The sequence below is a fragment of the Gorilla gorilla genome, chromosome 16 (assembly GCF_029281585.2).
Source record: "Gorilla gorilla gorilla isolate KB3781 chromosome 16, NHGRI_mGorGor1-v2.1_pri, whole genome shotgun sequence".
NCBI lineage: Eukaryota > Metazoa > Chordata > Mammalia > Primates > Hominidae > Gorilla > Gorilla gorilla.
In genome coordinates, this window is record NC_073240.2 from 88,712,659 (window position 1) to 88,738,076 (window position 25,418).

Consider the following 25,418-nt stretch of genomic DNA (forward strand, 5'->3'; position numbering starts at 1 on the left):
CTGTCATTTCTAGTACCTTCCCTCTGCATGCAGCCAGCCAGTTCTCCAATGCTGCAAATGTTCACTTCTAAGACAATTTAAATGCCCTGATGGGCTATCGTTTTGTGAAGTGCTCTGTGCAATGTGTTAATCAAGTCAAGACCAGGGACATTCACTGTATTCTATTTGTCCACTCATTTGCTAATTAAAGCCAATAATGAAGTTAAAATTTGTCTGGCAAGATTTCCTTCATTATTAGTGCTACAATTAGGTTTGTATTTCTTGTTCTTCTCATTTAGATGTTTACATACACACACACACACATACACACACACACACACACACACACACACACACACACATTGTTAAAATCTTAAAACCTGGGCATTTTCTACTTTACTGTTAAGAAAATCAAGTTCAATTTTGAGCCTACTAATTACAGATTATCATTCTGAAAGAATTGCCTAGCAGTCCAATGATTAATGTCTTACTTTTTTAATTCCAAGGGCAGTCAAAGCAGATCCTGGAGTTCTGGCCAGAGATTGGCTCTGGGTTGGGTTTTACAGGACTGGGTTAGGAATAGAGGATTCCTGCTGAATACAACTCCAGTTGCCAAGGACAATCTAGCAACCCAAAGTCCACTGTGAAAAGCTGAAGTTTAAGCAAAAGGGTAACAAAAATCTATCAAATCCAGAAGTGAGAAGCAAGAATAACAGAAGGCTTTACAGAGGCCAACTGGTGATTAGAAATGGAATCCAAGCAAGAGATCAAGAAGGTACTGAGTGAGAATGTTACAATAATTTCCTTGAGCACTGGAATAGAACATTAAATTATTTTGAGAGAGTCTGAGTTAGCAGCTGGAGCTTGCTGACGAAATTAAAGGGTGGATAGAAACCACCAATCATTATCATCATCATCACCAACCCAGGAGGCAAGTATTTTTATTATAGAATGTGAGAATTTAGAACAGGAGGGCTCTTGAAATAATCAACATCTCCTTTGGGTTCCAATCCTCCTGCATCTCGTATGCTTCATTCTGCATTCACAGTGAAAGTGCTCCAGATGGAGACAATGACACTGGGGGATGTTCAGAGAAGTTTGGCACAGCTACAGCACAGAAGCGAGGTCCAAACTGATTCAGCATATTGTGCAAGCAGGGTGTCAAAGAGCTGAGACTTGAAGAGGTTAACAAGAGCCAAAGAAGCAAGACCTTGTTCAATGTATGAGGAGGTTTTCATGGTATCCCAAGAACAATTGGAAGTCACTGAGGGTTTCAAGCAAGGCAATGACATAATTTTCTCTGCAGTTTGGAAAGCTGAGTCTGAAGGCAAGCTGCACACTGAGTGTGCAGTTTTACGTAAGACTAGAGTCGGGAGACCCAAGAGGGATCTGTTGTAGGAGTCCTGAACAAAGTCAAACATGGCCTGAACTGAGTGACGGTAAGAAAAAACATTGTCATTTCCGACAGTGTCAGAAAGTGCACTAGACATAGAGGATAGATTAGAGGGAGATGTCAAAGGCTGCCCCCAGGTGTTCCACTTGAGCAATCAGGGCTGGTTCTACCATTCACTACATAGGGTATAACTGAGGAAAGTGGGTATGGGGGAAAGATTAATAAATTGGATAACAAATATAATAATAACCACATTTATTGAGGTTTATCTCTTTGTTGGTCACTTATGTGTTTCCAAATATTAATCTCATGGGATTTTCCCACTGCCAGTATGAGATGGGGGAAAAATAACTGAAGACACAGTTGGTCAGGCATAGAGCCAGATTCTCAACCAAGCAGTCTGGTTACAGAAGCCTGGAGTTGGGCTGAGTCTACAATATGTCTACGTGGAAGGGCCTCACAGGTCTCAGTCTTAGGAGAGAGGTCTAGACCAGTAGTTCTCAGTGTTTATAGTCTGAAGGGATTCATCAAAACAAAACAAAACAAAACAAAAAAACAGATGTTTTATTTCTGAACTTTAAGCATTAATTATTTAAACCTTCCATATGACAAATATTATGCTATAGGCACAGGAAAGAGCATGGAAAGAGCATTTGCTCCAATCCCTACCTCCTTAGCCATGTATTTCTCACTACAGCTCACTGCTCCTGCCCCAGTGAATAGCATCAGACAATTGGGAAAACACATGATGATCTTCTTTTTACCTCTGAGCCTTGAAATGGGACTCCTCTTTCCTTAATCTTGGATACATATGAGAATCACTCACATAGGATTTGAAAATGTAGATGCTTAGGCCCCACTCCAGACCTACTACATATGAATCACTGGGTTTTTATTGCTGCCATTGCTGCTGTTGTTTACAGTTTAAGAAATATTTCAAGTGTGTAGCTGTGCAGTCAAGATTCACTGTCCCATAGACTAAAAACTCCTGTACAGGTGAAAGTACTAAAGGCTAAAGTACTAAAGAAAAGGTGGGGGATTTGACAGTCTTCGATGAAATAGAACCCTATTTTACTTTTTATTTTAGGTTTAGGGGCACATGTGCATGTTTATTATATAGGTAAATTGCATGTCACAGGGGTTTGGTGTACTGGTGATTTTGTCACGTAGATAATAAGCGTAATACCCAATAGGTAGTTTTTCGATCCTCACCCTCCTCCCACTCTCCACCCGCAAGTAGGTCCCAGTGTCTGCTGTTCCCTTCTTTGTGTCCATGTGCACTCAATCTTTAGTTCCCACTTATATGTGTTTAGCTGTGATCCCACCCAAAGCCTCATCTTGAATTGTAGTTCCCATTATCCCCACATGTCATGGGAGGGAGTCGGTGGGAGGTAATTGAATCATGGGGACTATTACCTCCATGTTGTTCTCATGATAGTAAGTGAGTTCTCCTGAGATCTGATGGTTTTACAAGGGGTTTTCTTCCCCTTCACTCTGCACTTCTTGCTGCCACTATGTGAAGAAGGACATGTTTGCTTCCTCTTCTGCCATGATTGTAAGTTGCCTGAGGCCTCCCCAGCCCTGCACAACTGTGAGTCAATAAAACCTCTTTCCTTTATAAATTACCCAGTCTCAGGCATTTTTTCACAGCAGCGTGAGAACAGACTAATACAGGAATGAAATGGTTTGGCTGTGTCCCCACCTAAATCTCATCTTGAATTGTTGTTCCTATAATCCCCACATGTCGTCGGGGGGAACCCAGTGAAAGGTAAATGAATCATGGAAGCAGTTACCTCCATGCTCTTCTCATGACAGTGACTGAATTCTCATGATATCTGATGGTTTTATAAGGGGCATTTCCCCTACTTCCCTCTACAGTTCTCCTTGCTGCCACCATGTGAAGAAAAACCTGTTTGCTTTCCCTTCCACCATGATTGTAAGTTTCCTGAGGCCTCCCCAGTTATGCTGAACTGTGAGCCAATTAAACCTCTTTCCTTTATAAATTACCCGGTCTTGGGTATATCTGTATTAGCAGCATGAGAACAGACTAATACATCCACTTATAAGTGAGAACATGTAGTATTTGGTTTTCTGCCCTGCGTTAGTTCACTTAATAGCCTCTAGCTCCATCCATGATACTGCAAAAGACACGATCTCATTCTTTTTTATGGCTGTGTAGTATTCCATGGTATATACATACCACATTTCCTTTATCTAGTCTACCACTGATGGGCATTTAAGTTGATTCCATGTCTTCACTACTGTGAATAGTGCTACAATAAACATAAACATGCATGTGTCTTTACGGTAGAATGATTTCTATCACTTTGGATATATACCCAGTAATGGGGCTGCTGGGTCAATTGGTAGTTCTGTTTTAAGTTCTTTGAGAAATCGTCAAATTGCTTTGCACAATGGCTGAACTCATTTACCTTCTCACTAGCAGTATAAAAGTGTTCCCTTTTTTTCCACAACCTCACCAGTATCTGTTATGTTTAAACTTTTGCTGCTGTTGTTCCTAGTTTATGAAGTATTTGAAGTATGCAGCTGCAGTCAAGACTCACTGTCTCAGAAACTGAAAATACCTCTGAAAGCGTAAATACTAAAGAGAGAGAGAGAGAGAGAGAGAGAGAGAAAGAGAGCCAAACCACCAGGATTAGTTAGATTCCTAGAAGAAATAGAACCTTCATTATTTAAAATAGTTTATATTCCACGCACTAAATGACATGCTTTGCATATCTTAATTTCACCTTGAACAAGAAAGTAGCTTCAATAATTAGCATTTTATTAATGGGGAAACAGAGTCACAATGAGATTAGAATTAGTTCCCATGGTGATATAATGGTTGACCCAGTCTAACTGCACTTTTTTAATACAGTAATTTTACAAAGATGCTGTCTCTCTCCTGCACCAATACCAGCTCAGATGCTTTTTTATTCTTATCAAAATGCTCTATGGTCCAAGATAAATTGGTAGTACACTGGGAGTGAGAAGAATGAAGAAACTAAGGCAGATCAGATGGAAAGGCCAGTCTTATAGAAGTCCATTGAGAAAAGTACCAACTGAAAATTCTGCCACCCACAAGTGCATCAGCATGCAGCTCTCAGGGATAGCTATGCCTAATCCACCCTTATCTGAAACAAAAAGCCAAATTATTGTTTCAAGAGAAAGCTGTGTGTATAAGGTGCAGTCTTGGGGAGGAAAGCAGAGAGCTGAGTCGATATATGACTGGGGAAAGTATGGAGTTTCTGGACTGGGGGACTTTAACAAGCAATTAGTGTGTAGGGATTGCTTGAACTTTAGCTGCAGAAGTTTAGGAACTCAAGTGAGGCTGGTTCTGATTGGCTGACTTTCAGAAAGGCAGTCACTAGAATGAGGACGTTGCCAATTGACCGATTTCAGAAACATGGTGTTGTCACTGATGAGCTTAGCCTTCAGAAGTTGGATTACTTGAGCTAGTTGTCACTGATCAATGAAGCATATTTAAGACCAGCTCTTATAGTTATTTTTGCCTTGGTGACAGAGCAAATTTTCCTAGGAGGATAGAAACTTTTATTTTCAAGAGTTGGTCAGAACATGCTGCTCCAAGATCCTCTGGTTAGGAGGCATGGAAAGGCAACTGGACCCTTAACTGACATTTATCGGGATTGAGCTACAACTAAGGTATTGGTAGACTTAAAGTGCACCCTGAATGATCATCTCTAATCAGTATTTCCCTTAAGAGAATTATTAGCTTATAGATTTCAGTCTAGTATTTATAAAATACTCATTCCAGTTGAGTATTTATAAAAACTAAAGCAAACTTAAAAAAAAATCCAATTGAATCTGCCTGAATCTTTAAAGTCTTACTTTCTGTATTTATATTCTTTAAACACTTAGGGCTCTTTGCTGTTGCTGTGCTTAACTCTTTTAATAAAGTGATCAGTTTTGGTTATAGAAGAAGATTATCAAGTGAGAAAGCCTGCTAATGTCAGCCAGTTTGTATACCTAGGGCAAAAGCCTAGCTGTGTGGATTATGAAGTCATAGCCAAACCTCCATTAGTCACCTAACAGCTGTCTTCAGTAAACTACCTATGTGGAATTAAAACTCTCATGAGTGTGCTACTGTCATAATTAAGCTTAACCTCCATTATGACCATACCACCACAGAATCCTTCTCCATCCAATAAACTTCTCCCATACCCTTACACTCCATTTCCCCAACAAAAGAGAATAACCATTTCTGAGTGATATTGATTTTTTACATCGTGGGTAGTGAAGACAAATAGCCCTGGTGTACATTTGGTTTTGGCTATTTCTACACAGTACTTAAACAACTGGCTTGTTCTTTTAATTCAGTGAAAACCAAATATCAGACCTACTTTCATAGAATTGTATGTATCACATAAACAGTTTAATTTTTTACATTTTATTTTATTTTAAACTTTTCAGCTGGCTGCTTCTGTGTTAATGGAAAGATGCAAACTTTACTGGTCTTCATTTGTTCCAATTGAGTTACAGTCTGAGACTATCTCAATGACTCCAACAATCTGAATATTTTTTCAGTCAATTCAGTTATTTCTGTCATGAGGCCAGCCAGGCGCTAAGCTGTCTGATAACCATTCAGCTCCTTTCAGTCACTAGGCTGATGCCATTAAGATTGCCTTGGCTGTTTGAATGAAATATCACCATGCATTCTGAAGCATCCATTTGCAATATGATGATTAGGTGTCGGATATCATGGTTCTCTCCCTCAGTTTCTCCTTTTACACAATTATGGCATGAATCTCAGGGCTGTAGGGGCTTTTACAAACAAAATTACACAAAGCACTTGTCTTAGTGTATTTGGGATGCTGTAACAAAAATACCATAGACTGGGTAATTTACAAACAACATAAATGTATTGCTCACAGTTCTGGTAGCCGGGAAGTCCAAGAACAAGGCACCAGCAGATTCATTGTGTGGTGAGGACTCACTCTCTGCTGTGAACATGGTGCCTTCTAGCTGTAACCTTATATGGCAGAAAGAGCAAACAAGCTCACTGAAAGCTGTTTTTAATAAGAGCATTAATTCCTTTCATGAGGGCAGCACTCTTATGACCTAATCATCTCCCAAAGCCTCCACCTCTTAATACCATCACCCTGGGGATTAGGTCTCAACATATGAATTGTGGAAGTGGGGTGACGGGAGGGACACAAACATTCAACCCATAGAAGCACTTTATAAATTTAAAATGAAAAAAAACACACTAAAAATTTCAAAGAGTCTTCCAATGTGTCTTTATCTATTTTGATCTTCTTGAAGGGGTGTCCCTTCTCCATGGTGAGCACCTCCCCTGGTGTTCATAATCCAAGTCATTCTAACTTCTTTTGAGTCACTTGTCTATCTATTAGGTCCTCTCTTTCTTTGACTTTTGTTATCTCTTATCCCTTGGATTCTTCCTCTTTGTCTATAATTGTCCTCAAACTCCCATTTTGCCATCCTTCCCTCTCGTTTGCTTCCTCTATTTGTCTTTTCCTAGTTACACTCCAATACGTGGTTTCTGCAGCCATCGCCTTCTTAGATCTTATCAACATTCTAAGTGCCAAATACAAAGACACTTGCCAGGCTACAACTTGCATGATTTCATGTTAATATTTGACCAAGCTCCCCACTCCAACTTTCTCTTCCCTTAGCTTCTATAACTCACCCTTTGGTTTCTTTTATTGCCTCTCTGCCCCGTCCCTCTCAGGCCCCTCTGCTTCTTTCTTGGCATTCAATGTGCATGTTCCCCGTTTCTCATGCTTAAAAGTCCTCTCTTCTCATTCCTAATCTTTCTCACTTCATGCCTTGAAGTGACCCTGTATCATGAATGATTCCCAAATCAGTAGCTCCAATCTAAACTCTCTCTTGAGCAACAGGTTCATGTGTACACCTGGCTGCTACCCATTTGTAGATGCAGATTCAGAAAGCACAATGATTTCAAAATATACAGGGTCAAACCTACATCCCCACCTACCCTCCAAAATCAAGCTCTCCTACCTTACTCCCTCCTTTCAGTAGTGGCACCAAGATTCACCTTGTCACAAGGTTAGAAATATTGTAGATACAGGACGTCTTCCTCTTGCTTAAATCCTAAAGTCATATTGGCCACCAAGTCCAGTGACTTTTCCTCTCCATTCCAACAGCTATCCCCTTGATTCAGGTTCTCACCATCTTGCTAGGCCCCAGTGTGAATTCCCTAACTGGATACCCTAACCCCAGGGGCCTCTCCTCTCAGTCCCACCACAGTGAGTTAAATCTTGTCACTGCCCTGCTTAAAATTCTTCAGTGGCATCTCATGTCTTTTTTCAGGAGGTTATAAGCTATTTTTAGCAATGTGACCTTTCTCTTCAAATATATTCTTACATACAACTCTATTGTGTGAAGCAGAGGCACTCTGTGAGGCTCTGGATTTGGTGGATCTTAAGGGACCAGGATCCTCCCCTGCTCAGTCACTCTCTCTCTGCCAGATAGAGGCCCATGAGGCAGCTCCATAATGAAGGACTGATTGAAAATCATTGATGGTATAAAGTCCAAATGATGTGAATTGATGTATCAGAGTATTGAGAGAGAATGACTATGACTACTACTATCACTCTCACGGCTACCTTGGCAGCTGGAACTAGAATTCTACTTACAGAGGACACAGGCTTTGAGAAAATACCTATTAAATCCTGGTGAGAAGTTGTGTTTGCCAAGGCTTAGGCCCTGGCTATTGCCAAGTTTTCTGAGAGAGGAAAGCATCTCATCTGCCTTAAAAATGAAGAAGGATTTCTATGTTTCTTTGAGGAGGAAAAGGCCAGATGACAAAAGAGAGGTTATATGAGAGAGAAACAGGAGAGAGAAAGCAGAGAATATCAAGGTGGAAGTAGTATGGGAAAAAATATTTTAAAAGGTACAATCCTGGTGGCAGTGTCTGAAAAGGGAGCTCAGAGAATAGTGATATCCAAGATGTTTTTAGAGATTTGGGAGTTGCTGTTTGTTATGTTTTGCTGCACATTACATAATAGAAACCCTCCCTATGACCCACAGTGTTGAGTAATATGCTTTTGAAGGACTTTGTGAGTATATTATCTTTGGAAAGTATAAAGGGCTGACTTTTGCATCTAGACCAATGGACAGTAAAAGAAATAATATTTACAGATACAGAAAGTATGAGTACAATGGGCTTGGGAGAATAGCAGCCCCAGATATTTGCAGAAAAATGTGGGAAAGAATAAGGTGAACCCTAAGCCATGGTTTGGGAGAATCCTGAAATGAAAAAATGTCTAGGGCTCAGGAGACCCTAGTTGAAAATAATTGATGGTGCAATCTTTGAATTTATTAATCACATTCAAAATAGGTCACTGATGAAACTAAGCAGTTGTACAGAAGGCTGTTTCACAAAGAACAGGATGCTGGGGGCTCCTGAAGTTGCAAAAGAGACCAAACTCATTCAGAACTAGCTCCAGAAAAAGTTCATATAAAGATATGCATATTAAAATAAAGGTGAGGAAGTAGAATCAGGATCTTACAGCTACTGAAAACTTTTCAAGCAGAACTCTCCTAGCCGCATGGATTCCAGATGCTGCATCTTTTTGAGCATCTCTTCTTTCTATAACTTTTAGCTTTCTCTGTTTTATTATTACTGTTCATATAATTAACGGTATTCTCCAGCCCAAAGGTTACATGACCCTTTGATTCTAGCACCCACAACCACTAGACTGACTTCCTGTCTATGTCATTTAATTCCAATTTGATGGACGGAGAATGCAATAGGTTTGACTGGAGTGGGGTTCACCTCTAGGCTAGTTTGCTGTGGCCAAGAGGTGGGGTCACATTATAAACAAGGTCACTTTGGGTAAAGTGAGCAAGAAAACAATGGTTTACATATAAAATATAATTATTCCCCTGCTTCTTCTCTCTTAGCTTTACTGACTTGGCTAGGTACACGCTTGTGGATGAATGCTGAGATGTTTCCAGAAGATGGCAGTTCAGCTTTTCTCAGTTTGGTGGTACATACAGAAACGGGAGACAATCTCCACAGATAAGTGAAAGGTTTGTTTCACTTATAACAAGAACTTTGGAAGACTCAGGGATTTTATAACAGAATCTCAAATCTTATGACAGTTTTCCCACTGAGAATTTGTGTCACTGACATCATTCTCTGCATGCAAGCATATCATCTTTTACATAATAGATATATTCCTCAAAGGTTGTGTGTGAATCAAATTTTTATATTTGGGAGACAGTTCTAATCTCAGTTTCTTCACCTATACAATGGGGGAAATCAAATTCTATTTCAAACTCACCAATGAAGCATGATTTTATTTAAGGAGCCATGCTGTGAATTTTCTCTGTGGTTGGAATACTGGTCCACTAATTGATCTGTTTTGCAAATTTGGATTTTTATCTATCAGGCTTTCTTGAATGCAGCTTAGAAAGGTAAACAGTAGCTTTAGAGAGAGCCTAAGTGCTACAGAAATAAAAGTAGTTATAAGCTGAATGCGAAACCCAGAACTCTGGGTTCCACTCAGCAATTTAAGCAAATTACATCAATTCAGGGATGATGATCAGTGATCCAAAGTAACTGAATTCTTCTTTTTTTCAAGTTCTTTGTATTTTAATAGTCTCTGACTCTGTAAGTAACAAGCAAGGTTCTGTTAAGAACCCATTTCAAATTTCTGTTTAAAAGCTCTGCTCTTCACCTTTGAAGAAATGGAGCTCATGAAGTTAAGTAAACAGATTGCAGATGGCGCACCACATTCACTCGGAAAACATGCTGATTACTCAGCAAAATGGCATTTAGCACCACAAAAAAAGCCAAGAGCTGAGTTACTACATCAAATCCTCAATGGAATCCAATATCCCCACCTGTGGGATGCCGGCAATTGTGTCCAAAAATGCAATTACCAGAAGGGAAGAAAAACAGATTTACTCTCTTTCATGAGGAATGGAATCATGAAAAGGGTCTTTCCTCATAGAGTAAGTACACTGGAAGCATAGTTTATTCTGTATTGATGCCCACTAATGGTCTGACCCTCCCCCATTATATCGTTGCTAGGTGAAATATGGCTTTATTATTTGCATCTAGAATTATATCACAGTCCTCTCTCCTAGGCAATCACTGAGCCTGTTGTACCAGCACCAAGATAGAGCTACTACAAAAATTAATAAGTAGGGCCAATGTTTATTTTTCCAGAAAGGTGAGCTTTTCAGAATCCTTTTCTTCTCACAATACATTAAGGTGTTGTAAGCATAAAACTAAACTGAGTGAATGAAAAATGGTAATTGAACACCATCGAAACACTCTACATTTGGAGAGAAGGGAGTATACAGTCATCAATAAAACTCAGAACACTGACATGGTTTAAATGAGTCCCCCATTGGTTCCCCAATATTCAGGATACCAAAGGTGCTGAACTACTCTTCAGGAAGTAAGCAGGGGTAATTTCCACGATGACAGGGAGAATAATAAACTTCGAAGAAAGATTGGATTGTACTTCCTTTAGCTCTAAAGTAGAGGTACTTGAGGTCATCATAAGCCAATACGTACGTAGACAGATGCCTCCTGCATTCCCCTCCAAAAACACTCAAGATAGAAGACAATGGGGATTCAGTCAATAATAGTGTAGAAAGATGTCAGAAAAGATGGTGCTTCAGAAGCCGAGGAAATACTTTGCAGAACGAAAAACTGAAAGATATTCATTATATATATATATATATATATATATATATATATATATATAGGCAGGCAGCCAGTGTAAGTTAGGATGAAAAGGGACACACACAAGAGAAGCACAATCCTATTTCTCTTTCCCTAAATCTGTATGATGTAAGGCAAATCACCTCACTGCTCTGGGACCTCATCTCCCTGACATGTAAAACATTTTAAGAGTAACTGCAGATTTACCTCTTCAATACTTCTTCCAGCTTCTGGAATCAGGAGGTAAAAATCCTGAGTAGTTGATGAGGTTGGGAAGACTGGGGGAAATATCTTACCACCAACTGCCAACCGGTAGATTCCATGGAGGGTATAAAAACATTTACCACTTCCAAATATGGAAGCACCCTCTACCTACTAAATGGAGACTGCTTGCAAGCATGTATGCATTATTTAGGTATTATGCATTGATTTGTATGTGTATGTGAATTTAATAAGTAATTTAGTGGCAGATAGCTACATAATTATATTCCTTTAATCACCAGCAGACCTCCAGACAGGACTCAAAATCTGTATTTCTCCACTCCTTGCCTGGCAGGTCTCAGAAGGTCAAGGTTTTTCGTTGCCCTGGCAACAGCTGATAGCATCACTACCACCTGAAGCCGCCCAGGGGGCTGCAGGCTCTGCAGCACTGTAAGCAGTTATGATGTTATCCCAGTTGCCGGGGAAACGCACAACCTTGCACCAGGCAGGTGGGTAACCGTGGAGTCGATTTCCAAGCATTCTGCCTTTAACAGTCTACACTGGCAAATGTATTCATCGCTGCATAAATTCTGTGAACAATTTGGGATCTTAAAGAGTTTTAGTCATGTGTTCTCTTTTTAAAAAGCTCTTAAATGGTTCACCTTTACTGCTTGAAATGTAGTGCTTCTATGAAAAAAATAAAAACAGGTTTATTATTGCTCTATTTTAAATGAAATTGCCACCCACACTAAAATATGCCAGAGTAACTCCTCCCCAGTGTCTCTGCCCCGCTAATCAAGTCTGCATATTTTTTTTAGGTTGCTCTCTATCTACAGGGGAAAAAAATAAAAAAAGTATCTTAAGATAATATTGGATCTTTAAAAGTAGACTCATAAAAGCAGAGAAGTCCTGTTCATCATTTGAGTCATCCTTGATTGGCTTTCTTTTAAAATGCATCTTCTGTCTTTCTTATAACCAAGGTCTTTAAAATTCAAATGTTCATGAACACCAGCTTTATTAAAATTAAGGCTTGGGGAAATGGCTTGGAAAAGGGAGAAAAGAATATTACCCAACCATTTAAAAGATGCTAATTAATGAAGTTCTAAAGCCCAGAGAGGGCATTTGATACAGCAAGGGTTTCTCTACCAAGGAAAAATAAAACTCATCTAAAAACAAAAAATTTTTTAAAACCCTCAGAATAAAATAAAATTGAAGTAGATTAACCAAAATCTTCCCCCAGGTTCTGGAGAGGCCTTGGGAGTTTTGCTATATTCTAAGAACTTGAGTTTGCCTGCCTATGAACTGAACGCATTTACATTTTCTGGTCCAGCTCCATGCCAGCCTTTTAGCCACTGGGGACCTGCCTTGAATGTGCAATGCAAGGCATTTCACCTACTTGGTTTTTATCCACTGCTTGTCCTCAGCAGCAATCACATACTCAGCCCTGGTTAAAAGGGAATGCAGGAAGAGAGGCTACCCAGATGGATGGCTCCATTCTGCCCCATCTTTCTTACCCACAAGCTCCTTTCACTTTTAATTATGGAGAGGAGAACACATTCTCTTTTCTCCATTCTCCACCTCTCTTACCTCATTCATCCACTGCAGCTTAGAATTGGAGCTTGCAGCAATATTTTCCCTTCACGTGTTAAACATCGGTGGAAGCTTTCAAAGCGTCTATAGTTAAGCTTGTATCAACCTTGCCAATGTTTCCCCACACTCAACAGAGGAAGATATGTTTGATTTTATCTTTTTATTACTCACCATTGTGATAGTCTTGTCTTGTATTCTATAGGAATCTCTCTCTCTCTCTCTCCGGATATTGCTGTGGGCCAAAAATGGAAAATCTCCATTGAGTGAAAAATAGATTCGTTGGTACCGAAATAAATAAATAATCCCAGTTCTGTAACAGAAAATCATTTTCTGGGGCCTGATAATGATTTCCTAATACTGAGATATCAATCAGATGATCCATTTGTTGTCTACTGGGGCTGGAGAAGGGATTAGTCTGTGGAAGAAAATGGGATGATCCACTGGGTGAAGGCTGATGAAGGGAGGAGAAGGGTGCCTAGCCAGGTAGTCAATGTCAGGACTCTGAAAACAGGGTTGGGAAGAGCCTGTGCAACACATCTCCTCTGTAAATATCCAAGTACCCTCCCTCTCACCCTCCACCTCCTCCAGGCCAGGGTCAGATCTTGTATGTTGTAGCTCTGCAGGTCTAAGGGTAACATGAAGGAAAGAGGTGCCCCCATGCCTTTGCACAGGCTGTGCTGTCTTCTAGAATGTTTTCCTCTTCTTTCCCACTCATCTGTCCCTTGGTGATAATCATAATATACAGCCATTAAAATTAGTAACAGCTAAGGTCACCTTGTGTCAGGCACCTTGCTAAGTGCTTTATATAGCTCATGCATGTTCACCACAATCCTATGAAGTAAGTATTCTATTTCCTGCTTTTCTGATGAGGAGTGTGGGTCTTGAAGAGCTTAGGTTACTGGCACAAGGGCATATAGGTTAGGAGCAGCAGCAAAATAATTTATCCATCCAAAGCCTATGTTCTTAAACACCATAAAAGATGCAGCTCAAAGGTTACTTATTTTAGGAACCCTCCTACTTCACCAGAAAAGAAAAAAATTTACCCTCTTTCCCCTCACTCAGTATTCAGATATTTTGTATAAACTTCTCTTAGAGGACTTATCGTACTGGATTGCAATTAGTGGAATTATTTTAATTACTTTTATGTCTGATACAGTTTTGCAGTCTTGGCACCAAAATTACCTGACACATAGCAATTGCTCAATAAATGTTTGCAGAAAAGGAGGAATAATGGATAGAATGAATAAACAGTGAGGCAAAACAGCACAGCCCCTGGGCCCTTTGGACACAGAGACCTGGATGTCTCCTTTTCAGCCAACTGAGATGAGGATATAGCTCTTTTTCTTTCATTGAACACTTCAAATATGTCAGCCAGAGAGGCTGAGTCAGGGAGAGGCCAGGTGAGCTGACTGCAGGCTGACACCCACATCCAATCTAATACCTACCTGCACCTTCATCCTTAAAAGGGGTGAGGTAGGCTGGATTGACTCTATACTCCTAGGGTTGGGATTAGGTTAGAAGAAAAATAATGTCTCACAATCCCCATCTTAAAGGCCCAGCAGGTCAGGACCCAAGCCTTCACAGGAGGGGCAAGAGCCAAAGTAGCACAGAGCAGAAGAAACACCATCACTCCATAGAGGGGTGACCTAACTGCACTGTGCTGCAGAGGCCTTCTCTAACCAAGAGAGAAAGAAATACATCTAAATCTGGAATCTTATCCTATTTTGTCCTCAAAACTAGGCACAAGAGGCAGCAGCAGAGGGACCCTGGCTGGGTGGGGAGCAGGGCAGTCTGTAGTCTCTTGCAGGAACAAGGTGGATGTGGAGGGGTGGCCACCACTTGGGCAATTTCCCAGCTGCTAAAGATCATGCAGTCAAGCCTCTGTGATTAAAATGACATTTATTTATAGTTTTCTCTTAGATATGTATTGCCTGTGTGTCTCATTTTTCCTCAACAAACAACTCAATGTAAATAAATAAATAAAAAGATTGTGTGCTACAGGAGCTGCCATACAGGAGCTTGGGAAAGTGTTGGTAAGTAGGCCCAGAAATCCCAAAATGGTTCTGCTGCAGACACTCACTCTTCTGTGACCAAAAGCTTCTTGCACGTGAAAAGCGAAGCCCTGAGCATGTTGGATTACTACCTCTGAAAGGCCGTATTGGTGACCAAAGGGTGACCTGACACTAAACCTCTAGGAGTCAGTTGATTGTAAAGGCCTTCAGGACAGAAAGGAGGTTTTGTATCCTTTGTGCTGGGAATTCCAGATCCTGGAACCCTTGGCGAAGCTTAAATCCTGTCCTCCTATAGCACCATACCAAAGCCAACTTCACAACTATGTCCTGCAAAGGCTGAGGAGGGTCGCAGCAAAGTCAAAGAAGGTAAGAGCTTGGAAGGCAATTGGAAGAGATCTAGTCCAACTCTGTTATTTCATGAGGCCCAGAGAGAATGCCAATGCTGCATTTCCAGTAACTCAACAAGCGTGTACTTAGAGTACCAGCAAAGAGGGCACCACACAAATAAATTAATGGTAAAAGCAAGATAGATTAGACAACTTCAGCTTCAGTGATCTTATCCAGAACCTGATAGTAAGAGAAAATTTAGAAATAGTCTATTTTAACTTTAACATTCATGCAAGTTTTGTGTTTAGATACTTTCAGTTGCACTTAGCAGATTTTTAGACACACAGTATTTTGACACTTTGGATGTCTAAATGTCTTATTTGTTCTGTGGAGGGTGTTGTCATGTTCCCAGAGAATTAGGCTCAAGCTGGAGAACCCAGAGAGAGGGCAGGTAATTTATGAAAGGAGGTGACACTTCAGAGAAGTAATGTTTTTCAAGATTATACGGGATAAAAACAACCTAAGAATAAATGTGTCTCAAACTAACAGACTCTGAATTCCTGGGCTAAGGTGTCCACTTGTCACTCACCACCTGAGAAGCCTTGAGCAAGTTATTTAACCTCTCTGATCTCTGTTTCAATATCTGCATACTACAAAAACAAATGTGCCTATGCATTCGTTGTAAAACGAAATAAATTAGAAATTTTAAAAAATCATCTACAAAATTATCTACATGGCATAAGCATATTAAACAATATGAAAACAAAGGAGCAAGAAGAAGGAAGAAAAGGGAAGTTAGAAGGAATTGGTGTTCATTAGAGAGTGCATATTGTAGGTTCCCGCCGCCACCCCCGCTCCGCGGCAAGGGACTAAAGGAAAACGAATTGCAGAAGTCAGGTGGAATACGTTTACTATAGTCAATGATGGATTTAATTATAAAGTCTTAATTATATTTGTGCATAAGTACAATATAATATAACTACATTGTAATTATCCTATTGGGCAATGTCAAAGCCAATCCAAAGGCTGCCATTGCCTCTGATATTTAGAACAGTGTCGGATTTCACCCTTTTAAAAATGTTTTGGGGGAAAACGGTGATACTGAGGTCCACACTAAAATGTGATTTAGTCACCTGGATGGCTTTATGCCTTACTATGAGGCTTCATAGGTGAAGATGGATGGATAAATGGATGGATGGATGGAGGAATGGATGGACAGATGGGTGGGTAGGAGGAATGGATGGATAGATGGGTGGGTGGGTGGGTGGATGGATGGATGGATGGATGGATGGATGGAAGGACAGAAAATGAATGTCTTCCAGTACTCTGGCAGCTTTATTTGCTTTAGTGCTTTTAGTAGAAGGAGTTCACATTTTTTAAAGTGCAAGATCTTTGTGCATCATGCCCTTTATCCTCACTACAAACTTGAGAAGCAGGTGTTATTATTTTCATTACACAAAGACCAAAAGTGACACCTGAGAATGGTTAAACAGTTTGCCTAGAGTCACATAAGCTGTTGGCAAAGTTGAGATTTGCATACAGGTCTGTAAGACTCCAAAGTCTAAAATCTTCCACTAAAAAACACTTCCTCATAATTACCTAAAAACGAGTGAAGAGGCAGAACTTTGAAAGTTTAGTTAACATTTTTTTTGAGTTCTTGTTTTTGAGTTTGTGTTCTAGTTTTCCTGTTTGGCAAGAAAAGTAGGTATTTGGAGAAGAAAAGGAAAAACAGAAATAGGATGACCATATTTCCTGGTTGTCTGGGACAGTCCCCATTTGTACTCATCAGCCTGGGAAAATTATTAATAATGTCCATTTACAGTCTCAAAATATCCCAGTTTCCACCTGAAGTAGAAACCACCATTTATGAGCTAGCTAATTTATAATCCAACTAAGGGTTAGAGTCCAGGTAACTATATGTGCATGTGTCTGTATTATACTTTATTTTTCAGTTGAGTCCTTCTCCTAAGTTACTGAATAGGTAGAGCCCTAAGTTTTAACAGGCATATCCTGCCAAAGGCTTCCTAAGAATTTGTCAGTTCACACATCCTCCCCAAGCTCACCATACCTGCTCACACTTTCTCATATAATAGTGACAAGGGAAGAAATGAACGTGACTTGAAATAGCATCATGACAAGGATGGCAATGAGCTAGATTTTACATTTTAGCCTAGGATCCCTGTTTCCCTGTAGCTGGATTTCACTCTTAGCTATAGGCCAGGTTGATGAGGAGAATGGCTGAGCATATGGAGGACTTTTCTCATGTCTCCTGACCACTACCAACACTGCCAACCTGGCCTGCCTGGGTCTCCTCCTCTTCATGACCATCAGAGGTAATTTTGCACAAAGCATGCCTTACACTATTCCTAATTTTTCTGTTCAAAAGCCTTGTGTATTTTCTCATTGCTATAGTTAAAACTGTAACTTCTCAGCATGAGCTATACAATATTCATGATATAATAGGAGGATGCACATAAGGAGAAAAGAATTACAGTCATGATTTGGATACTAAGTAATGGTGTGTGTTTGGCAAAGGTGTTTAATGCCTCAAGGTCTCAGTTTCCCCATGTCTAAATATGAGGTTGGAATAAATACATTCTAAAAAGCTTTCCCATACTAAGAGATTATACGGGACTTGCCCTATTTCTCCTTGGCTTCTCTAAATTGTTTACTCTCTGTTCCACAGAATACACTTTTTAAATTCCTACTATATGGTTTGCACAGGCTGTATTTCCCACTGGGAATGCCCTCTTCCCTCATTATTGCTTCTTTTATCATCGCTTTCAGCCCCACTGACCCAAAAAGCATTAATCACCTACAACCACAGTACTACTCTTATCTGATAAGGGGAGCCATAAATACCCATCTCCACTGACTAAAGCTCTTGCATATCCATGTTGGCCTCAACAGATGCTGAGTTCCTTCTGCCTCTAATTCAGACTGATGATAGCTAATCCAAGAGCTAATTCTATTCCATTCATCTCTTACTAGCTATTTCTTGGCTGATCCTTTCCCAATAGTCTTCCAGTGAGTATGTCTCCAGAGCCCTAGACCTCCCATGAATGAATGCCACTCATAAATCTAACAACCTATTCTATGTTTCTTACTGAGTACCAAAAAGTTATCTCAAACCGCATGCCTCTTCCAACAGCCCAAAACCTGCTTAAGACTTTTCCAAACATGTAAGTGATATTGTTACCTATCCAATGGTGCGGACCCCCACATTCCTTTTTTCTTCACCCTTGGAATCTGTATTAGTCTGTTCTCATGCTGCTAATGAAGACTGAGTAGTTTACAAAGGAAACAGGTTTAATTGACTCACAGTTCCACATGGCTGGGGAGGCCTCACAGTAGTGGTGGAAGGTGAAGGGGAAGCAAGACATGTTTTACATGGCAGCAGGCAAAAGAGCCTGTGCAGAGGAACTCCGTTTTATAAAACCATCAAATCTTGTGAGACTTATTCACTATCACGAGAACAACACGGGAAAGACTCACCCCCATGACTCAATTACCTCCTACCTGGTCCCTCCCACCACACATGGGAATTATAGGAGCTACAATTCAAGATGAGATTTGGGTGGAGACACAGCCAAACCATATCAGAATCTAATCCAAAAGCAAATTCTTTTGGTAATACCTCAAATGTATCTTGCAAAGATGGTCACTTCTCACCATCTCTATTGCTACCACCTGAAACCAGAACACCAAAATCTCTTGCCCGGACTGTTGGTTACCCTGTACCTATGTGTCTCACTACTGTCCAATGTCCACATAGCAGCAAGATGATCTTTTTAAATCATTATCAGGGTCTATAATGGTTCTATCAGCCCCACAAGGCCTGTGCCTTGCTGTTTCTCCCACCTCATGCCTGGCCACTCTTTCACAAATCCCTGCTCTTCTTTCTGCTCCTGGGACACAGCAAGCACATTGATGCCTCATGGCCTTGCACCTGCAGTTTCTGCTGCTCAGATTGCTTCCCTACCCCAGTTATTTGCATCTTTAATTTGCCTCACATTCAAGTCTCCACTCAAATGTCACCTTCTTTAAGACCACCTTCCCTGATGGCCTAACCTGAAGTGGCCCCAATCCCTTCCTGTATCTCTTGATCACATTACCCTGACTTATTTCCTTCCTTCGTGAACTTATTAATATCTGAAGTTTTGCTTGTTGCTGTTTTTTATTTTCCTCTTTCCTCTCATATAAGTTATATGAAGACATGTACCTCATCTGTCATGTTCATCCTTATACTTCCAGTGTTTAACAGGCCACTTGTCACCTAATAGGCATTTAAATATTTATTGAATGAATGAATGACCCACAGTGGAATCTGCCTGAGCTATAACAAAATGTTCAGATCACTTACTGTCCACAGAGCCTTCCCTGACCATTGAGCCCAGAGTAGTTTTATCATACCTAAAATCCCCTATGCAGTGTCTCCTTGTGCCTCATCTAAGGTATTCTTTTGGTTATTGAGCTATTGTCTCTTAACTGACCTTCTTTCACTCTGTGTTGGAATGCTAGGGCTGGAACTTTGAAACCCACATTTCTGATTTGCCAGGTATTTTTTGCTGCTTTCTGCCCATCGGAGCCCTAGAGGAGACTAGGAAATCAGGAGGTGGAAGGGACTCTCTGCTGATTAGCTTCCTGTCCTAGCAACTTGACTCCAGCAATGGTTCCTTACTCTTGCAGAAGCAACTGATGCCATTTTCATTGCCCCCTCTCCTCCAACATTCATACCCATCTGCACACTGCCAGGATTAGCTTCTTTGTGTCTTCCTCTCAGAGACCCAGGTCTCAGCTCCTTGCAAGTCCTACTCTGAATTCTGGAGCACCATACTAGCTGGGCACCCTCCCTCTTCAGAGCTCTGTGTCCAACCCAGGAAGCCTCTGACCCCAAGCTCCTATGCTTTAATAGCCCCTTCATCTTCCTTGTGCTTCTCCAGCCTGAGAGGTTGGTATTCGCTTTCTGAAGTTAGTACCTCTGTCATCTCGATGACCACTTTTGCCTTTTGTCATTCAATACCTGTCTCCCTAACTGTTTATATTAAATTCTGAATTCTAAAAGAACTAGTGAGGGCCAGGCATGGCGGCTCATGCCTGTAATCCCAGCACTTTGGGAAGCTGAGGTGGGCAGATCACTTGAGGTCAAGAGTTTGAGACCAGCCTGACCAACATGGTGAAACCCTGTCTCTACTAAAAATACAAAAAAATAGCCAGGCGTGATGGCAGGTGCCTGTAATCCCAGCTACTTGGAAGGCTGAGGCAGGAGAACCGTGTGAACCAGGGAGGCACTCTGTCTGAAAAAAAAAAAAAAAAAAAAAGACTAGGTTTTATTTTCCTGAATGGTCCCCAGCTGATAGACGAAGGTACAATTTATTGCCTTGTACCATTTCCATTTTCTCTGGGCATCTTTTATTGGCTCAACTGACTTGGAAGTTTGTTTAAAGTAGGAATTACCCCTTCATTTAGCCCTGTACCTACTAGCTGGGGTGTCTTACATGTTGTAACTGATCAGTATGTGTGTGATGATGATTGACCATTTGTAGTTCTGCAAGTAAATTAGTTCATCTTCCTGTTTTCAGAGGTAGCATTTCAAAACATTTCTGGAGAGAAGCTATCTTAATCTTCAAGCCCTCCAGGATAGGAAATTCTTCAAATGTTTAATTGTTAAATGTCTGCTTGTAAGCCCATGCCAGAATCTCTTTGCTGTCAAGAAGTGCTTTCCACATAGACCTGATGGTAGGGATTTGCACAGAGGGGAAATGCTTGGATCTAAGAAGAATGATTATTTTGACAATATATAATGGAACCTTATCCCCAAATAAATTCTTGCTGTTTTCCAAATAACCGAATTATTGGACCGATCTCAAGTTTAATTCACTCTTTCTCTTCCCCACCCTGGTTTTGTGTACAGATTCACATGAAACTTTCTTATAAATATACTGGACTGAAATAAGCTCTTCCCACAAAAATTAAAGGTGTATTAAAGTTTGTTTTCAAAGATATAATATTTTGAAACTGTGTGGTCTTTCATTTCTGCCTTCCTTAGCCATTAATGGCTAGAGTCCTTCAGGCCTGGTGCTCATGCTTAAGGCTCTATGTCTACACCGATGGGGTAAAAAGTGCCTTAGAAGCACCAGCAGGTGGAAGTGGGATTTACTACGCTGCCATCTATCTGGTATCCAAAGTGTCAGGAGCGCCCTCTGCACTGCGTGCCCAATGCCACAGCTCTTTCCTGATGTGCAGGTGATCCAGCCTCAATAACTGGGTTGTTGCCTTCTAGTTCCTGATTTTGTTTTGTTTTTGTTTTTGTTTTTTTTGAGACGGAGCCTTGCTCTGTCACCCAGGCTAGACTGCAGTGGCGCAATCTCAGCTCACTTCAACCTCCACCTCCCGGGTTCAAGCGATTCCCCTGCCTCAGCCTCCTGAGGAGCTGAGATTACAGGGGCCCGCCACTGCGCCTGGCTAATTTTTGTATTTTTACTAGAGACGGGGTTTCACCAACTTGGCCAGGCTGGTCTTGAACTCCTGACTTCATGATCAGCCTCCCAAAGTGCTGGGATTACAGGTGTGAGCCACCATGCCTGGCTTAGTTCCTGCTTTTTATGCTTGATCTAGTGGAGTCCCATCCTGAAATGCAGCCTGCTTGAACCCTTACTAGTTATTATAAACCCTATACTTCGAGGCTGGATAGCACTCCGTTTAGCCCCTGGCCACTCCTCTCTGCCACCACCCCTAGATTGGCCTCTACTTTCCCACACACACTCCTGTCTCCTTGGACACTGCAGTTTTCTTTGTCACTTTCAATACTGGTATGTGAGCTATCAGCTACTTCCCTTCTATCTGGTGGGTTCCTGGGACTCTTGTTCTCTCTGGTTCTGACCTCCTTGCCTTTCTCTTCTGCTGAGGTATCCATACATGCATTTGCCAAGCCCACGTCAGGTGCAATACTATGGATCATCACATGAATTAGAAGCCAAACAGTAAGGAACTCCCCCCAACCACCACTGTTTCTAACAACTCATGGGGAATGTTGGGTTCTTCTAGGAGCCAAGATCATCTGCCCTGTCTGGGGAAATGCACTGGCCCTTTCTCTAAGGAATTTAGGTTTCCCACTCTTGTTTAGTGATGATTAGCTATTTCAACCTCCAAGATCTTACTTTCAACCACACAGCTGTTCCATTCTGACTTTAACATAACAGCACTGATTTCCATATATAATGTATGGAATTGGTCTTCTTACTTTGACATTACCCCTTAGTAAATAAAAATACAACAAAAAAATCTTCTTTTTCAGGTTATATCATGTTGTCATAAGCCAATCATTTGTAGGTGTTATCCAGTAACACTAATAATATGTTAACCTATTATAATATTTATAACCAATATAATAGTTGTTATTATGTGTCAACACTATTTTTTGTGCTATTCAGATATTAACTCACATAAGTCTCACAGAAATCCCGTAAAACAGGTTTTATTATTTTCTCTATTTTATGCATAAGAAACTGAGAAACAAAGCTCCATCCAGCAACCTTCACCAAGTTTGGTAGTAAAGCTGATTATAGGACCCACGTAGTTGAAGTCTAGAGCTCAAACTCAATCATTATTCTCTGCTATTTTTTGCAGTGAGAGCAATTTCTCTCCATTTCTTATTCTATCTTGATTCCCAATAGGTCTCACAGAACAGAGGGGCGAACCTCTTCCTAGTAGCGTTCCCACATGGTTAAGGGCTCTGGAATCTTATAATCCTGGACTCTAGTCTCAACTTCCCATATGTAAGCTGCATGACCCAGATAAATTACTAACCCGAGTCTTCATTTTCTCAACTGCTGCTTTTTCTTTTTCCTGACACCACTTCGGACACCAAATAGTTGTCCAACAATTCAATTTAATTCTGACACAAACTATTTGAATTTAGTGCAGACCTCACAAGGCAAGGGCTCAGAATCACAACACTGCCCCCAGCTGCAAATCCCAGGACCTACCTGTACCTCTGACCAACAGGCTATAAATTGGAGGTTCCCTCTACCCTCACCTCCATTTCAACAATTCACTAGAGCTACTCACCAAACTCAGAAAACACTTTACTAATGTTTATTGGTTTATTATAAAGGATATAACCCCAGGAGAGTCAAATGGAAGAGATGCATAGGGTAAGGTACAGGGTGCAGGAGACAGTTTTTATGCCCTCTCCAGGAATACAACCTCCCCAGCAGCAAAGGTCAGGGTTAGGACTGAAAGTTCCAACCCTCTAATTAGCAATTAGATTTTATCACTCAGGAGATTCCAAGGGTTTTAGGAGTGCAGAGCCAGGAACAAAGAACAAAGACCAAATATGATGTATTTTTATTATACCATAACAACAAAAGAGGCAAAAGACTATTTATCTCATGGACTTCAATTAGATAGACTGTGAAATAAGATTGATGCAAGTGGTACATTGAGAAACCTAAAACAAATGGGTCTTTTTCAAGTAGCCCCATGGGCTGCTCTACTTCCTCACTGCCATTTTCTTTTCTGCATTGCCCCATTGTAAGTCACATCAAGCATTGCCCCATTGTAAGTCACAACGGGACATGCATCAGCAAGTTATTTGAGAATTCCTGGTACATTTAACATCAAGTGATCAAATGCACTATTGTTCCAGGTCATGGGTGATCAAATGCACTATTGTTCTGGGTCATGGGTGATGTCTCCCAAGCATGAAAGGCAACAAAATCAATTATGAGGTTTTACTGAGCACCTATTGCATGCAGCCTACTGTATCAGTCATTGGAGATACCAAGATGTTCAAAATCAAAGTTGCCTTGTTGAGTCCTCTTTCTCCATCCCCCGGTTCATTGATCTCCAGTTTGTCCTAACATTCCCTTTAGAACTTTCCCCCAGTGTCCACACACTTACTGGTGTCTAATATCATCTGCACCCCATCATTTGTCTGTTAAAATGCCCACCACTATTTATAAGTGCCTATCTCAATGCCATTTCCTTCAGGGTGTCCATTTCTCCAGGACAATCCTCTTAGCAGAATTACTTTTTGCTTTCTGCATGATCATGCAGCACCTTGATCACTTCTGGCTTTAATTATCGAGGGTTTTGTGCGCAAGCTTTATTGGGCTTTCAGATTGAAAGTTCTTGGAAGGCAAATGTATCATCCCACTCATCTTCTAAATAACCCACTGTTCTGTACAGAATGGACTGGGAATGGATGTTCATTGAATTAAATAGATTCAAATCTAATCAAGCATCACCAGCAGAGATCAACTATAGTTATGAACTCCTTCTTCCGGCTTAAGCCTGCCCTATTTGAGAGCTAGTGTTGACTCCGGCATTTTAGGAGAGTTTAATTCCACAGATGATTAATCTCGTTTTTTTATGTGTTGATTTTTCCTAGTTTTCCTCGCAGAGGGTAATTCACTTCTAAGTTTCAGGAGCACTTTATTGTAGCCTCTCATTTATGGACTATAATAATAATACCTATCATATATTGGATGCTTATTATGCATCAGTCACTGTGTTAAGTGCTTTATGTAAGTTCATTGATTTAATTTCCACAATAGCCCTGTGAGATGTGGAGTTTTGTGTTTATTTTTAACATTGTTTGACCTCATTTTACAGATAAGAGAACTAAGATTCAGAGAGATAAATGAAATTTCCATATGCCCGGGGGCAAACTTAACCCTTAACAATTTTTCTCTCTGTCATTATTCTCTTGGGCATATTGGACTGGGTAGCACCTGCCTTAAAGACCGGTCATGCAGGAAGGCCAGGTTCCATAACCCTATTCCCACCAAAAGTTCTACCCATTCCCAGTAATCTCTCCTTCCCCATTGTCCCAGTTCAGGTCGGTGTCGACACACTTCCAGATACAGCCTGCTGAAGCTATAATGAGAATTTGTACATAAAGAGAGACATATTTTTTTGTGTTGCAGCTTAAATTCCCAATGATCGATACAGACCATGCATCCAGAAGAATTATGGAGAATGCTAAGACGATGAAAGCTTGAAGCATTCAATGCCATTGTCATGTAGGAAATGGAATCCAAGCCTTGAGGAAAACACAACTCAGGCAGATTGAGAACAGTTAGAAGAGTCCCTCAGATGGGAAATATCCTGAGCCAACTTTCAGAGACAGCAATGCACCGATTGCCCTTAGGGGAACAAGAGCAGTGTTTTTATAGAGAAATAAGAGGAAAATGTTATTTGAAGAGAGGGCCAAGATTATGAAAGT

General features: G+C 40.7%; 1 long non-coding RNA gene across 2 annotated transcripts in view; it reads right to left on the bottom strand.

Moving 5' to 3' along the window:
• The window catches only part of LOC129526938 (uncharacterized), a 373,113-nt gene that overhangs the window by 164,814 nt on the left and 182,881 nt on the right, over nucleotides 1-25,418 (bottom strand). For both annotated transcript variants that reach the window (XR_008671753.2, XR_010131205.1), the window contains exon 2: nucleotides 13,020-13,080. This is a non-coding gene — a long non-coding RNA (uncharacterized lncRNA). The remainder of the gene's footprint in view (nucleotides 1-13,019; nucleotides 13,081-25,418) is intronic.